We start from the raw sequence: 17,884 nt of genomic DNA on the forward strand, positions 1-17,884 counted from the left end.
AAAGACTAGATTTGTAAGGCAAATACAGTTGTTTTTAATTCATAAAGGAATTGGTTGAAACTTGAATAACATAGGTTGATGCACCCATCTAACTATATTATCTTCAATTTGCTTCTTTAAATCAGGGAGAAGATCTTCAACTAAGATAAAAATCAAAATATTCCTATATTCTAGATTTACAGCTTTGTTTTTGGAATGTTTTAGTGAATCCTTCCACAAAAGGCTTCATAATGTTTTCCTTTCCCTCTGGGTACATAGTTTTATTTTGGTTTAGGGGAGAAAGCCTTAAAATGTTCCTATCAGGCTCTGAATATCAGCTTCCAATTTAGCCAACTTATGACCATAGAGCTACTTTAAAAATCCTTCTAAATATCTTATCAGGTTTCAGCCAAGACAAACCGTAAATATTCCTGGCAGTATTGAATGACTCCATGATGCAAGAGGCGTCTCCAAAGAGGGTACAGTGGATATTACCCTCCCAATATCCAGAGCTGTTCCCAAAGATAACCAAAAGGAAGACTTAGACAATTCTTCTGAGGGCTGGCAATAATTGGTAGGACCCTAGCTGTAAATGGAGTTCAACTCACATTTCTAGCCAGCCGTATCTAGCCACAGGTAGGGTGCAACTCACATTTCTGTCCAGCCATATTTTGGGGCCCCCAACATGATGGTTGTCAATCCAAGTTCTTAGAACACAAAATAAGACAAACAGGAAGGCAACAGCTGTCCCTAGGAGAGAAAGGATCAATAACCAGTTGTTCTGGATTAGGAAAGGGAGGGAAAATACGAAATTTTACCTCCCCCTCGATTGGGTGCTACAAACAGATATTCAGGAGAATTGATTCCGGTAAGAATTCTCACTCTTTGCTGGCTTCTGCCACTTTACAACCAGGATCCATCTGCAGGCTCTGTAGTGAGTGCGGTTTAAAGTAGAGAGTGCAGCTCCAGTATTTACCAGAATTTGTCAATGTTTTCTTATTAATTTTAATTTTAGTTTCCTCTTGGCTATTTAAGAGAATAACTGGTGGTAGTTACAGAGAGTTTTTTGGTGTCGCATCCGACCTGGGGAAGGCCCATATGGGGCCCTCATTCAAAGGTGTATTTGGTGGTATCTCTAAGGCTACGAACTTGGCAGACTTTTGTTTATGGTCATGTGTTCTCTTCAGAGTGGAAAGACAATTCAGACAGAAGACTAGTAGAATGAATACTCAAGTAAAGGAGGATAGAGCAGAACAGTAGAAGTTAGATCAATCTTATAGTCTTTTGTTTTAGGTACTTCTTGTATATATAATTCTTTATTAGCCTTTTGCAATTAATCTTTCAATGAAGCTATTTTGGAATTTTGAAGCCTTTTGGAGGCTTCTGCATGTGAATTAAAATAAGCTTCTCATTATGTTTGTTTTATTTGAGGACCCTTGCCTTCAAGTGTACTTCCTAAATGAATGATCTTGTATAGTTGGAACATTCTTCATAATGTCCATTGTAATTCTAGGTTGTCTTCAGTGAGATTGGTCTACACACAAGGAGAGACCATGTGTTATTTAACATAAAACTTGCCAGAGTTCCAAGGGAGGGGCTACCCTTAGAACATTTAGATGACTGGGATCCCATTTCTGGAATTTTCCTGATAGCAAAGAAAAAAATCCTAGATAGCCTAAGGTGTATGCTTAGGGTTTGGGCTTGGGTTTTGCTTGACAGTGTGCTTTTCACAGGCTACTTCTTTTTCCTAGTAGGCAGCCTTTGCCCTATTTTTCTAACCTGTAACCAGGTGTCCCTCATTGCATGGAATTATCTTGTGAGTGGTGTTCTGTGAAACTTGCTCATCTGTGGCCACCTTATCTTTACACAGGAGTCTTGTGCTTCAGAGACAATTGTCTCTCATATAAAGGTATCTGATTTAATTTTAGTTTTGCTCTCAGGAAAAATCCACAAGTTTTAATTTAAATCAAGGCATTCTAATTCATAAACCCAAAGAGTACTCACCAGAAGGACAATTTTTCCATATCCAAATTCCAAGCAAAGTTGGAGAACTTGACCAAAAGGAAGGAACTCCAAAACTGAGAGCCAGAAACAGAGAGTGACTCACAGAAGCATTGAGTGCAAGGGGCTACCTCACTCAATACTGAGGGTTGCTGTCACTCTGGGGGTTATCTCCTTTGATCCCACTTCTGACACCGTGAAACATCAACCTAAATAAAGAGGTAAATTGAGGCAAACTCAAATTATCAGAAATTGAATTTATTTGGAAATAGCAGGGGAATTGCAGTTTGGGAAATGCACACTGTAGCAAGCTACAGTTGAGTCTGTTAAGGGTTTGGGGTGTGCTGTATTTATGGGCAAGGAGTATAAAAAGGGGGAAATCCAGCCAGAGTCCAAGAGTAAGTTTACTGGTTTTAGGATGAGGGAGAGATTCTTGACAGATGTTCGTTGTCTTCAGAAGTCACAGTCTTCTGAAAATTAGGCATTCATTTTCTGAGTTCTTACATACTGTTCTTCTGAGTGCATGTGCATGAGAGTCTTCATTTCATACCTTCATTTCATACCTGGTTCCATTTTATTTTATTAAATTTTTTTTATTGGAGTGTAATTGCTTTACAATGTTGTATTAGGTTCTGCTGTACAATAAAGTGAATCAGTTATATGTATACATACATTCCCTCCCTCTTGGATCTCCTTCCCACGCTTCCCTATCCCACCCATCTAGGTTGTCACAGAGCACCAATCTGAGCTTCCTGTGCTTTACAGCATGTTCCCACTAGCTATCGAGTTTATGCATGGTAGTGTATATATGTCAATCCTAATCTCCCAATTCGTCCCACCCTCCCCTTTCACCCCTGTGTCCATATGTCTGTACACTACATCTGTGTCTCTATTCTTGCCCAGGAAATAGGTTTATCTGTACTATTTTTTCTAGGTTCCGCAAATATGTGTTAATATACAATATTTATTTTTCTCTTCCGGGGTTACTTCACTTTGTATGACAGATTCTAAGTCCATCTACATCTTTACAAATGACCCAGTTACGTTCCTTTTAATGGCTGAGTAATATTCCATTTTACATATGTACCACATCTTCTTTATCCATTCGTCTGTTGTTGGACATTTATGTTGTTTCCATGTCCTGGCTATTGTAAATAGTGCTGCAATGAACACTGAGGTACATGTGTCCTTTCAAATTATAGTTTTCTCAGGGTATATGCCCAATAGGGGAATTGCTGGGTCATATGTTAGTTCTATTTTTAGTTTTTTAAGGAACCTCCATACTGTTCTCAATAGTGGTTGTATCAATTTACATTCCCACCAGCATTGCAAAAGGGTTCCCTTTTCTGCACACCCTATCCAGCATTTATTGTTTGTAGATTTTATGATGATGGCCATTCTGACCAGTGAGAGGTGATACCTCATTGTAGTTTTGATATGCATTTCTCTAATGATTTGTGATGTTGAGAATCTTTTCATGTGCCTCTTAGCCATCTGTATGTTTTTGTTGGTGAAACATCTATTTAGGTTTTCCACCCATTTTTTAATTGGGTTGTTTGTTTTTCTGATAATTAACTCCATGAGCTGTTTGTATATTTGGGGGATTAATCCTTTGTCTGTTGCTTCATTTGCAAATATTGCAAATGAGGCTTGTCTTTTTGTCTTGTTTATGGTTTCCTTTGCTGTGCAAAAGCTTTTACGTTTAATTAGATCCCATTTGTTTATTTTCATTTTTATTTCCATTACTGTAGGAGGTAGATCAAAAAAGAACTTGCTGTGGTTTATATCAAAGAGTGTTTTTCCTATGTTTTCCTCTAAGAGTTTTATAGTGTTTGGTCTTACATTTAGGTCATTTATCCATTTTGAGTTTATTTTTGTGTATGCTGTTAGGAAATGTTCTAATTTCATTCTTTTACATGTAGCTGTCCAGTTTTCCCAGCACCACTTACTGAAGAGTTTGTCTTTTTTCCATTGTATGTTCTTGCCTCCTCTGTCATAAATTAAGTGACCATATGTGCGTGGGTTTATCTCTTGGCTTTCTATCCTGTACCATTGATCTATATTACTGTTTTTGTGCCTGTACCATACTCTCTTGATTACGGTAGCTTTGTAGTATAGTTTGAAGTCAAGGAGCCTGATTCCTCCAGCTCCATTTTTCATTCTCAAGATTGCTTTGGCTATTTGGGATCTTTTGTATTTACATACAAATTGTAGAATTTTTGGTTCTGATTCTGTGAAGAATGCCATAGTTTGATAGGGATTGCATTGAATCTGTAGATTGCTTTGGGTAGTATATTCATTTTCACAGTATTGATTCTTCCAATCCAAGAACATGGTATATCTCTCCGTCTATTTGTATCATCTTTAATTTCTTTCATCAGTGTCTTATAATTTTCTGCATACAGGTCTTTTGTCTTCCTTAGGTAGGTTTATTCCTAGGTAATTTTTTCTTTTTGTTGTGAAGGTAAATGAGATTGTTTCCTTAATTTCTCTTTCTGATTTTTCATCATTAGTTTATAGGAATGCAAGAGATTTCTGTGCATTAATTTTGTATCCTGCAACATTACCAAATTCATTGATTACTTCCTGTATTTTTCTGGTGGCATCTTTAGGATTTTCTATGTATAGTATTATGTCATCTGCAAGCAGTGACAGTTTTACTTCTTTCTTTCCAATTTGGATTCCTTCTATTTCTTTTTCTTCTCTGATTGCCATAGCTAGGACTTCCAAAACTATGTGGAATAAGATTGGCATAGTGGAGATCCTTGGCTTGTTCCTGATATTAGTGGAAATGCTTTCAGTTTTTCTCCTTTGAGACTGATGTTTACTGTGGGTTTGTGAGAATGACAGCCTGTTTTATGTTGTGGTATGTTCCCTCTCTGCCCATATTCTGTAGTCTATTTATCATAAATGAGTGTTTAATTTTGTCAAAAGCTTTTTCTGCATCTATTAAGATGATCATATTTTTTTATTCCTTAATTCGTTAATATGGTGTATCACATTGGTTTATTTGCATATATTGAAGAATCCTTGCATTCCTTGGATAAATCCCTCTTGATTGTTGTGTATGACCCTTTTAATGTGTTGTTGGATTCAGTTTGCTAGTATTTTCTTGAGGATTTTTGCTTCTATGTTCATCAGTGTTATTGGTCTGTAATTTTCTTTTTTTGTGATATCTTTGTCTGGTTTTGGTATCAGGGTGATGGTGGCCTTGTGGAAGGAATTTGGGAGTGCTCCTCCCTCTGCTATTTTGTGGAGGAGTTTGAGAATGAGAGGTGTTAGCTCTTCTCTAAAAGTTTGATAGAATTCACCTGTGAAGCCATCTGGTCCTATATTTTTATTTATTGGAAGATTTTAAATTACAGTTTCAATTTCATTACTTGTGTTAGGTGTGTTTATGTTTCCTAATTCTTCCTGGTTCAGTCTTGGAAAATTGTACCTTTCCAAGAATTTGTCCATTTCTTCATGGTTGTCCATTTTATTGGCATACAGTTGTTTGTAGTTGTCTCTTATGATCCTTTGTATTACCGCAGTGTCTGTTGTGATTTCTCCTTTTTCATTTCTAATTTTATTGATTTGCATCTTCTCCCTTTTTTCTTGATGAGTCTGGCTAACGTTTTATTAATTTTATCTTCTTATAGAACCAACTTTTAATTTTACTGATCTTTTTTATTATCTTTGTTTCTGTTTCATTTATTTCTTCTCTGAATTTTATGATTTATCTCCTTCTACTGACTTTGGGTTTTCTTTATTCTTCTTTCTCTAGTTGCTATAGGTGGAAGTTTAGGTTGTTTATTTGAGATTTTTCTTATTTTTGGTGGTGAGATTGATCTGTTATAAGCTTCCATGTTAGAACTGTTTTGCTGCATCTTATAGCTTTTGGCTTGTCATGTTTTCATTGTTATTTGTTTCTATATATTTTTAAATTTCTTCTTTGATTTCTTCAGTGATCTCTTGGTTGTTTAGTAGTACACTGTTTAGCCTCCATGTATTTGTGTTTTTTACAGTTATTTTCCTGAAATTGATTTCTAATCTCATTGTGTTTGTGGTCATAGTAAGATGCTTGTTATGATTTCAATTTTCTTAAATTTTCCAAGGCTTGATTTTTGACCCAAATATGATCTATCCTGAAGAATGTTCCATGTGAACTTGAGAAGAAAGTGTATTCTGCCACTTTTGGGTGGAATGACTTATAAATATCAATTATATCTATCTGGTCTCTTGTGTCATTTAAAGCTTGTGATTCCTTATTTATTTTCTCTTTGGATGCTCTGTCCATTGCTTTAAGTGGGGTGTTAAAGTCCCCTACTACTACTTGTTACTGTTGATTTTCCCTTTTATGGCTGTTAGCATTTGCCTTATGTATTGAAGTGCTCCTGTGTTTGGTGCATAAATATTTATAATTGTTATATCTTTTCTTGGATTGATCCCTTGATCATTATGTAGTGTCCTTCCTTATCTCTTATAACAATCTTTATTTTAAAGTCCATTTCATCTGATATGAGTATTGCTACTCAAGCTTTCTTTTGATTTCCATTTGCATGGAATATCTTTTTCCAACCCCTCACTTTCAGTCTGTATGTGTCCCTATGTCTGAAATGGGTCTCTTGTAGACAGCATATAGATGGGTCTTGTTTTTGTATCTACTCAGCTGGTCTGTGTGTTTTTATTGGAGCGCTTAATCCATTTACATTTAAGGTAAATACCGATATGTATGTTCCTATTACCAATTTCTTAATTGTTTTGGGTTTGTTTTGTGGGTCGTTTTCTTCTCTTGTGTTTCCCATGTATAGAAGTTCCTTTAGCATTTGTTGTAAAGCTAGTTTGGTGTTTAGTTGTACTGAGCAGGAGAAATAGGAAAAAAGCATGTCTTCGTCTTCCTAGAAGCAAAAAATATAGCACTTGATTTAAAAATACATTGTATCTTTAATGTTTTGTGATATTACAAAATCTAAAGCTTATTTTTTCAGAGCCTTAGATATGAAGTTTACCAGTTCATTCAGGAAAAAACTGCTACTTTAAAAATCCCTTTAAAGCAATATAACTGAATAATACAACTTTCTATTGTTATTTATTTAGGTTATTTCCATTTAAATATTATTCCAAACTTAGCATAATTTATTTATACTTCCTACTAATATATATTAAAGATGTATTTAAAAGTCCTCGTTAACATAAACAAACCAGGTATGTTTTTAAATAATATTTTCAAATTGAAAAGTCTTAGTAACACCTGTTTAAGAAAGAAACAAATAAGTTATTTAGATTTTAAGTTGAGATGCTAATATTTAATTCTATATCAAAGAATTTTTTAGGCTTTATGGAAAAAAGAGCATTATGAATATGTAATACTACAATGTCAATTGTATGAGAAAACACTCATTTATGCTTAAGCTTTACTGTTTCTAACCTGGATATTATTTGAATATTTCTTTATTATGAAATTCTATTTTTGAGAGATAGAATAATGAGAAATAAACTAGAGTTAAACACGTGGTATTGCCCCAAACCCCACCCTGGACACAGCAACCCACAATTAGGAGGAAACTCACAAATATGAAACTTCTCCCTCTGGAGCGAGGTTTTTTCCCCCCACATTGGACACCCCAACCCTTGGGACCTGCCCCATGGTGACAAGCCCTCAAAATTTCTGGCTTTGAAAACCAATGGGGCTTATATCCAGGAAACCCAAAAGTTTGTAGGGAACTGAGATTCCTCTTTTAAAAAGCTTATGTGCAACTATGGATACTATGTATAAAATAGATAACTAATGAGAACCTACTGTATAGAACAGGGAACTCTACTCAACACTCTGTGGTGACCTAAATGAGAAGGAAATTCAAAAAATAGGGGATATATGTATACATATAGCTGATTCACTTTGCTGTATAGTATAAACTAACACAATATTGTAAAGCAATATATTGTATTCTCCAATAAAAATTAAAAAAAATAATAAAAAGCTTATGTGCAGACACACTCACCCTGAGACCCAGCACAAAAACAATTTGAAAAGCACCTAGACCATATGGGAAAGAGATTTATTTGCTAATCTTAAAGCATCTGGCAAAGGGCCAGGGGCCTACTGGGACTCTATACAGGCTTGGAGGCAATGGTGGATGCCATTTTTGTGCTCTCCCTCTACCTTGCTAGTTCAGGCAGGTAAGGCCTGCCTCCTTGTTCTTGCATAGCCCCACTAAAGCTGGTGGGTGAATCCAGCACCTGTGCTCTCCCACAGTGCTGCTAAGGGTGGTGAGTACATACAATCCATACGGGTGATGTCCGTTGAATGCCCAGCACTGATGGCCAGGGGGCTTGCAGTTCTGGGCCCCATGGGACTGAAACATAGAGACAGTTCCTGGCAGGTTATCACCTGCATGGCACATAGAACATACTGAAACACACCCTCAGTCTTCCTGTGATAAAGGCCTATTTACTTCTCCTGGAGCTTCAGTCTGAGGGGCAGGCTTCAGGTTTACCACTCACCTAGATGCTACAGAGGTGCTATCAGGGAACATAGACCAGGGGACACCATCTTTGCACTCTCCCTTCGCCTTGCTACAACTCAACAGTACCACCCATAAAGGAGCTTAAACATCCATCTCTAACCCCACTTTCTGCAACTGTCACCAAGAGGACACATTCAGATAGCCTGGTCTGGAGGCCAGTAGAGTTTACAATTGCCGTCCCATTATATGTGTTTGCATACTTTAAAAGCTCTTGCCTGAGGGTCTGGCTTCCAATCAGCCTGAAACTAGGTGCTGAGATTCTTCCCTTTGGAACACTGACAGGTCTAGGCACAATCTCAACAACTGTGACCTGTCAAGAATAAATCTGGCTGTTTAGATAATTACAAAAGTTCCAGAGACAATGAAAAGTTTGGACAGGGTTGAACAATAAGGTTCACCATCTACATGAGGCTACCCCTTCAATACTGGGAGAGGTGGCTGTTTCACCAAATACCTAGAATCAAAAACAGATAGGCAAGCCAAATGAGGAGACAGACGGCTATGTGTCAAATAAAAGAACAAGACAAAACCCGAGAAAACTCTTAATGAAACATAGATTAGTAATTTATCTGATAAAGAGTTGAAGGTAATGGCCATGAAGATGCTCACCAAACTTGGGAGAAGAATGGATTAACAGGTTGAAAACTTCAACAAAGAGCTAGAAAATATAAGAAAGTACTAAACAGAAGTCACAGAGCTGAAGAATACAGTAACCAAACTGAAAAATACACTAGAGGGTGTATTAAAGACTTAAATCTAAGACCTAAAGTCACCAAACTTCTAGAGGAAAACGTAGGTAGTATGATCTTTGACATCAGTCTTAGTAATTTTTTTCTGGATATGTCTCCTTAGGCAAGGTAAACAAAAGCAAAAATAAACAAATGGTACTGCATCAAATTAAAAATCTTTTTGCACAGCAAAGGAAGCACTCAACAAAATGAAATGGCTACCTACTGAATGGGAGAAATATTTGTGAATGATATATCCAATAAGGGGTTAATATCCAAAATATACAAACAACTCATACAACTGAACAGACATTTTTCTAAAGTGACATACAGATGGCCAACAGGCACATGAAAAGATGCTCAGCATCAGTAATCATCAGGGAAATGCAAATCAAAACCACAATGAGATATCACCTCACCCCTGTCAGAATAGCTATTATACAAAAGACAACAAATAACAAGTGTTGGTGAGGGTGTGGAAAAGAGGGAACTCTTATGCACTGTTGGGAATGTAAATTGGTGCAGCCAGTATGGAAAACAGTATGGAGATTCCTCAAGAAATACTCCTGAGTATTTACCTGAAGAAAAGGAAAACACTGATTTGAAAAGATATATGCACCCTTGTGTTCACTGTAACATTTTTTACAGTAGTCAAAATAGGGAAGCCACCTAAGTGCCCATCAATAGATGAATAGATAAAGAAGATGTGACCTCTCTCTTTCTCTCTCTCTTTTTCATGCACGCATGTGCATGCACATACACACACACACACACACACACACACACACACAATGGAATATAACTCAGCCATAAAAAAGGATGAAATGCTTCCATTTGCAACAACACAAATGGACATAGAGGGTATTACACTAAATGAAATACTTCACATGTAGGAGTACAAATATCACATGATTTCACTAATGTGTGAAATCTAAAAAACAAACTACCCTAGCAAACAAAGCAAAATCAAACTAATAGATGGCGAGAACACATTGATGGCTGCCAGAGGGGTGAAAAGTGTGGGGATTAGAGAATGGGTGAAGGGTGTCAAGAGATACAAACTTCCAGTTATAAAATAAGTCATGGGGATGTAATGCACAGTGAGTCACTATAGTCAATAATATTTTATTGCATATTTGAACTTTGCTAAGAAGGTATGTCTTTTTAATTTTTTAATTTTACATCGGAGTATAGTTGACTAATAATGTCTTAGTTTCAGGTGTATACAGCAAAGTGATTCAATTATACATATACATGTATCTGTTCTTTTTCAATTTTTTTTCCCATTTGGTTACTATAGAATATTGAGAAGAGTTCCCTGTGCTATACAATAGGTCTTTGTTTGTTATTAATTTTAAATATAGCAGTGTATACATGTCAATCCCAAATTCCCAATATATCGTTCCCCCCACCATTCCCTGCTGGTAACCATAAACTCATTCTCTAAGTCTATCAGTGTGTTACTGTTTTGTAAATGAGTTTATTTGTATGTTTTGGGATTTTTTTAGATTCTGCATATAAGCTATATCATATGATTGTTGTCTTTCTCCGTCTGACTTACTTCACCTAGTAAGATGATCTCCAGGTCCATCCATGTTGCTGCAAATGGCATTATTTCATTCTTTTTTATGGCTAAATAATATTCTGTTGTATAAATATGTCATATCTTCTTTATCCGTTCATCTGTCAATAGACACTTAGGTTGCTTCCATATCTCGGCTCTTGTAAATAGTGCTGCAATGAACATTGGAGTGCATGTATATTTTTGAATTATGGTTTTCTCTGAATATATGCCCAGGAATCAGATTGCTGGATCATGCGGTAATTCTATTTTTAGTTTTTTTAAGGAACCACCATACTGTTCTCCATAGTGGCTGTAAGAAGTTACATTCTCACCAACAGTGTAGGAGGGTTCCCTTTCTTCCATAACCTCTCAAGGATTTGTTTGTCAATTTTTTGATGATGGCTATTCTGACTGGTGTGAAGTGATATCTTATTGTAGTTCTGATGTGCATTTCTCTAATAATTAGCGATGTTGAGCATCTTTTCATGTGCCTCTTGGCCATCTGTATGTCTTCTTTGGAGAAATGTCTTCTTAGGTCTTCTGCCAATTTTTTGTTTGGGTTGTTTGTTTTTTAAATATTGAGCTGCAAGAGCTGTTGGTAAATTTTGGAGATTAATCCCTTGTCAGTTGCATCATTTGCAAATATTCTCTTCCATTCTGTGTGTTGATGTTTTATTTTGTTTATGGTTTCCATTGCTGTGCAAAAGATTTTGAGTTTCATTAGGTCCCATTTGTTTATTTTTGTTTTTATTTCCATTACTCTAGGAGATGGATCGAAAAAGGCATTGCTGCAATTTATGTCATAGAGTGTTCTGCCTATGTTTTCCCCTAAGAGTTTTCTAGTATCTGGTCTTACATTTAGGTCTTTAATCCATTTTGAGTTTATTTTTGTGTATGCTATAAAAGAACGTACTAATTTCATTTTTTAATATGTAGTTGTCCAGTTTTCCCAGAAACACTTATTGATGAGATTGTCTTTACTGTCTTTCCTCCACTGTATATTCTTGCCTCCTTTGTTGTACACGATAGGTGCGTGAATTTATTCTTTGGCTTTCTAGCCTGTTCCATTGATCTATATTTCTCTTTTTGTGCCAGTGCCATACTCTTTTGATGACTGTATCACTGTAGTATAGTCTGAAGTCAGGGAGCCTGATTCCTCCAGCTTTGTTTTTCGTTCTCAAGATTGCTTTGGCTATTCAGGGTCTTCATTGTCTCCATACATATATTAGGATTTTTTGTTCTAGTTCTGTGAAAAATGCCATTGGTAATTTGATAGGGATTGCATTGAATTTGTAGATTGCCTTGGGTAGTATAGTCATTTTAAGAATGTTGATTCTTCAAATCCAAGAACATGGTATATCCTTCAGTCTGTTTGTGTCATCTTTGTTTTCATTTACCAGCATCTTATAGTTTTATGGAGTACAGGTCTTTTGTTTCCTTAGGTAGATTTATTCCTAGGTATTTTATTCTTTTTGATGAAATGGTGAATGGGATTATTTCATGAATTTCTCTTTCTGATTTTTCGTTGTTAGTGTATAGAAATGCAACAGATTTCTGTATATTCATTTTGCATCCTGCAACTTTACAAAATTCATTGATGCGCTCTAGTATTCTTCTGCTAGCACCTTTAGGATTTTCTATGTATAGTGTCATGTCATTTGCAAACAATGACAGTTTTACTTTTTTCCAATTTGGTTTTCTTTTATTTATTTGGTTTTCTTCTCTGATTGCTGTGATTAGGATGTCCAAAACTATGTTGAATAAAACTGGTGTGAGTGGACATCCTTGGCTTGTTCCTTATCTTAGAGGAAATGCTTTCAGCTTTCCACAGTTGAGTATGATGTTAGCTGTAGGCTTGTCATAAATGGCCTTTATTATGTTGAAGTACGTTCCCTCTATGGCCACTTCCTGGAGAGTTTTTAACATAAATGTGTGTTGACTTTTGTCAAAAGCTTTTTCTGTATCTATTGAGATGATCATATGGTTTTTATTTTTCAGTTTGTTAATGTGGTGTATCACACTGATTGATTTGTGGATACTGAAGAATCCTTGCATCCCTGGGATAAATACCACTTGATAATGGTGTATGATACTTTTAATGTATTGTTTTGTTGGGGGCTTTTGTGTCTATGTTCATCAGTGATATTAGCCTGTAATTTTCTTTCTTTGTGCTATCTCTATCTGGTTTTGGTATCAAGGTGATGGTGGGCTCATAGAATGAGTTTGGGTGTATTCCTTCCTCTGCAATTTTTTGGAATAGTTTCAGAATGATAGGTGTTAACTCTTTTCTAATTGTTAGAATTTGCCTATTGAATCCATCTGGTCCCAGCGTTTTGTTGGGAGTTTTTAATCACAGTTTCAATTTTAGTGCTTGTGATTGGTCTGTTCATATTTTCTATTTCTTTCTTTCTATTTCTATTTCTTTCTTTCTTTTTGGGAGATCTACCTTTCTAAGAATGTATCCATTTCTTCCAGGCTATCCATTTTATTGGCATATAGTTGCTTGTAGTAGTCTCTTATGATCCGTTGTATTTCTGTGCTATCAGTTGTAACTTCTCTTTCACTTCTAATTCTATTGATTTGAGTCTTACCCCTTTTTTTCTTGATGAGTCTGGCTAAAGGTTTATCAATTTTGTTTATCTTTTCAAAGAACCACCTTTTAGTTTCATTGATCTTTTCTGTTTTCTTCATCTCTATTTCATTTATTTCTGCTCTGATCATTACGATTTCTTTCCTTCTACTAACTTTGGTTTTGTTGTTCTTTCTGTAGTTGCTTTAGGTGTAATGTTTGGTTGTTTATTTGTGATTTTTCTTGTTTCCCAATGTAAGATTGAATTGTTGTAAACTTTCCTCTTAAAACTGCTTTTGCTGTGTCCCATAGGATTTGGATCATCATGCTTTCATTGTCATTTGTCGCTAGGTATTTTTTGATTTCCTCTTTGATTTCGTCATTGATCCATTGGTTGTTTAGTAGCATATTATTTAGACTCCATGTGTTTGTGTGTTTTAGTTTTTTTCTTGTAGTTGATTTCTATTCTCATAGCGTTGTGTTCAGAAAAGATGCTTTATATGATTTCAATTTTCTGAAATTTACTGAGGCTCACTTTGTGGACCAGCAGGTGATTAATCCTGGAGAATGTTCTATGTGCACTTAAGAAGAATGTGTATTCTGTTGCTTTTGGATGGAGTGCTCTATAAATATCAATCAAATCCGTTTGATCTAATGTGTAATTTAGGCCTGTGTTTCCTTACTTGTTTTCTGTCTGGATAACCTGTCCATTGATGAAAGTGGAGAGTTAAAGTCCCCCACTATTTTTGTGTTACTGTTGATTTCTCCTTTTATGGTTGTTAGTATTTGTCTTATATATTGAAGTGCTCCTATGTTGGTGCATATATATTTACAATTATTATATTTTCTTCTTAGATTGATCCCTTGATCATTATGTAGTGTCCTTCCTTGTCTCTTGTAACAGTTTTTAAGTCCATTTTGTCTGATATGCGTATTGCTTCTCCAGGTTTCTTTTTGTTTTCATTTGCATGGAATACCTTTTCCCCTCACTTTCAGTCTGTATGTGTCCCTAGATCTGAAGTGGGTCTCTTGTAGACAGCCTGTATATGGATATTGTTTTTGTATCCATTCATCCAGTCTATGTGTTTTGCTTGGAGCATTTAATCCATTTACATTTAAGGTAATTATCAATATGTATGTTCTTATTGCCATTTTGTTAATTGTTTTGGATTTGTTTTTGTAGATCTTTTTTCTTCCCTTCTTCTTGTTCTCTTCTCTTGTGATTTGATGACTAACTTCACTGTTGTGTTTGGATTGCTTTTTCTTTTTTTATAAATATATTTTTAAATTAATTAATTAATTAATTTATTTATTTTGCTTTGCCAGGTCATAGTTGCAGCATGTGGGACCTTCATTGCTGTGTGCGTGATCTTCATTGTGGCATGTGGCATTTTTAGTTGCAGTATGTGGGATCTTTAGTTGCGGCAAGTGGGAATTTTAGTTGTGGCATGCGGGAACTTTAGTTGTGGCATGCAGGCTTCTTTAGTTGTGGCCTGCGGGGTCTTAGTTGCGGCATGCAGAATCTAGTTCCCTGACCAGAGATTGAACTTGACATCCCCGAATTGCAAGCATGGAGTCTTAACCACTGGACCACCAAGGAAGTCCCTGCCTTTTCTTTTTTATGTGTGTATCTATTGTAGATTTTTAGTTTGTGGTTACCATGAGGTTTTGATATAGCAGTGTATATATAAACAAGATAGTTTTAAATTGCTGATCTTTTAATTTCAAATGTATTTCCAATATCCTGCATTTGTGCTCTCTTCTTCTCATGATTGCTGGTTTTGATATCATATTTGTGTGTATTTACTGTATGTTTGCCTTTACTGGTGAGGTTTTCCATTTGTAATTTTTTCATTTCTAGTTTTGGCCTTTTCTTTTCCCCTTAGAGAATTTCCTTTAGCATTTGTTGCAAAGCTGGTCTGGTGGTGCTGAATTCTCTTAGCTTTTGCTTGTCTATAAAGCTTTTGATTTCTCCATCAAGTCTGAATGAGAGACTTGCTGGGTAGAGTATTCTTGGTTGTAGGTTCTTCCCTTTCATCACCTTAAGTATATCTTGCCACTCCCTCTGACCTGTAGAGTTTCTGCTGAAAAATCAGCTGATAACCTTATGGGAGTCCCTTGTATGTTATTTGTTGCTTTCCCCTTGCTGTGTTTAATTTTTTTTCTTTCTCCTTAGATTTTGTCTATTTTATTACTATGTGTCTCAGTGTTCCTCCTTGAGTTTATTCTGTCTGGGACTCTCTGCACTTCCTTGACTTCTGTGACTGTTTCCTTGCCCATGTTAGGGAAGTTTTCAACTCTTATCTCTTCACATATTTTCTCAGCTCCTGTATCTCTCTTCTGTTTCTTGGACCCCTATAATACGAATGTTGGTGCATTTAATATTCCCCCAGAGGTCTCTTAGACTGTTTTTATTTCCTTTCATTCTTTTTTCTTTATTCCGTTCTGCAGCTGTGATATCCACCATTCTGTCTTCCAGCTCACTTATCCATTGTTCTGCCTTAGTTATTCTGCTATTGATTCCTTCTAGTATATTTTTCCTTTCTGTTACTGTATTGCTCATCTCTGTTTCTTTGTTCTTTAAATCTTGCTCTGTGTTAAACATTTCTTGTATCTTCTCGATCTGTGCCTCTATTCTTTTGCCAAAATCTTGGATCATCTTCACTTTTTCTGGTAGATTGGCTATCTTCACTTCAGTTAGTTGTTCTTCTAGGGTCTTATCTTGTTCCTCTGTCTGGGATATATTCCTCTGTTGTCTCATTTCTGCAGGCTGTAGGAATGTATTTCTTCTTGTTTCTGCTCTCTGCCCTCTGGTGGCTGAGGCTGTCTCAGAGCCTTGTGAAGGCTCCCTGGTACTGGTTCCTGTCCACCTGCAGGTTGAGCTGGGTCTTGTCTCTCTTGTGGACAGGGCTGTGCTCAGGAAGACTTTAAGCAGCCTGTCTGCTGATGGGTGGAGCTGTGTTCCCGCCCTGCTGGTTGTTTAGCCTGAGTGGTCCAAGCACTGGAACCTACAGGGTGTTGAGTGAGGCTAGGTCTTGGGGAGGGAATGGTGGCCTCCAGGAGGGCTCATGCCAATGAGCACTCCCCAGAAGTACCACTGCCAGTGTTTGTCCCTGCAGTGAATCACTGCCTCCCCATGCCTTCACAGGAGACCATTCAATCTTAGAAGGTAGGTCTGGCCCAGTCTCTTATGAGTTTACAGCTTCTTTCCCTGGTTCCTGGTGTGCATGAGACCTTGTATGTGCCCTCCAAGACTGGAGTTTCTGTTTACCCCTGTCCTGTGGAATTTCTGCGATTGAACCCAATATCAAAGCCAGATTCTCTGGGGGCTCCTCTTCCCATTGCCAGACCTCCAGGCTGGGAAGCCTGATGTGGAGCTCAGGACTTTTGCTCCTGTAGGAGAACTTCTGTGGAATAATTATTTCCAGTTTGTGGGTCACCCATCCAGTGCTTATGGGATTTGATTTTATTGCAGTTGTGCCCCTCCTACCTTCTCGTTTCGGCTTCTTCTTTGTCTTTGGATGTAGGGTATCTTTTTTGGTAGGTTCCAGTGCTGTTTGTTTGTTTGTTTGTTTTCAATGGTTGTTCACTAGTTGTGATTTTGGTGTTTTTGTGAGAAGGCATGAGCTCACATCCTTCTGCTCTGCCATCTTAAGCTGACTCCAGATTAAATCAAGAAAGTATGTTTTAAAAGTTCTCATCACAAGAAAAAAAATGTAACTTTTTATGGTGGCAGATAGTAACTATACTTACTATGTAAATTATTTTATGGTGTATACAAATGTTGAATCATTTTGTTGTAACCTGAAACTAATGTAATGTCATATGTGAATTATACCTCAATAAAAGGAGAACAAATATAATGATACTAAGTTCTGAAACTTCAAGAATATTAAATTAAGATTTATAGTTTCTATTTAAATTACTATTTATTGATTATAGTCACATAACTCTTAAGAATTTTATAAATAGGCTTTGGATAATCTTCAGGTAATTTTCTTGGGAAAATTCCAAATATTTTGTACCTCAATAAAACATGGTGAAAATAATTATGAAAGATAATTTAGTTTACTGCAAAATTAACTTAGAGTTTGTGGACCAAAGGGCTGGAATAATTTTGAAGGCAATTTGTCTTTGGCTTCTGTTATTCAGCACTTTTTTTCTTCTTGTTTTCTCTTTCTCTCATTTTTTGGTCTTCTGTCCTGTTCCCACTAATCCATGCTAAAATGTTTAGTGGTTAATGAAAAAATTAATTGTATATGTTTGTATTTGGTTAGGGCTTATGGAGGAGGGAATACCCAGCCCCATTGCTTTCCCATTTCCCACTCTCCATTCTTGTCTCAGAGACACCAGGTTTCTAAAGTCTCAGGAGCCTGTGAAACTTTGAAGGAATGATGCATCCAGGTGTTCCCTATGTGACAGCTACCTGGCTTCCACCAGGCCCACATGACCTCCAGTCATTTAAGAAAGCAACTGCTCTCTTGACCACCAGCTGGCTGCATCTTAGTCTGACCTCTGCATCTATGTATGAACT

This window comes from Stenella coeruleoalba, assembly GCF_951394435.1.
Source record: "Stenella coeruleoalba genome assembly, chromosome: X".
Lineage (NCBI taxonomy): Eukaryota > Metazoa > Chordata > Mammalia > Artiodactyla > Delphinidae > Stenella > Stenella coeruleoalba.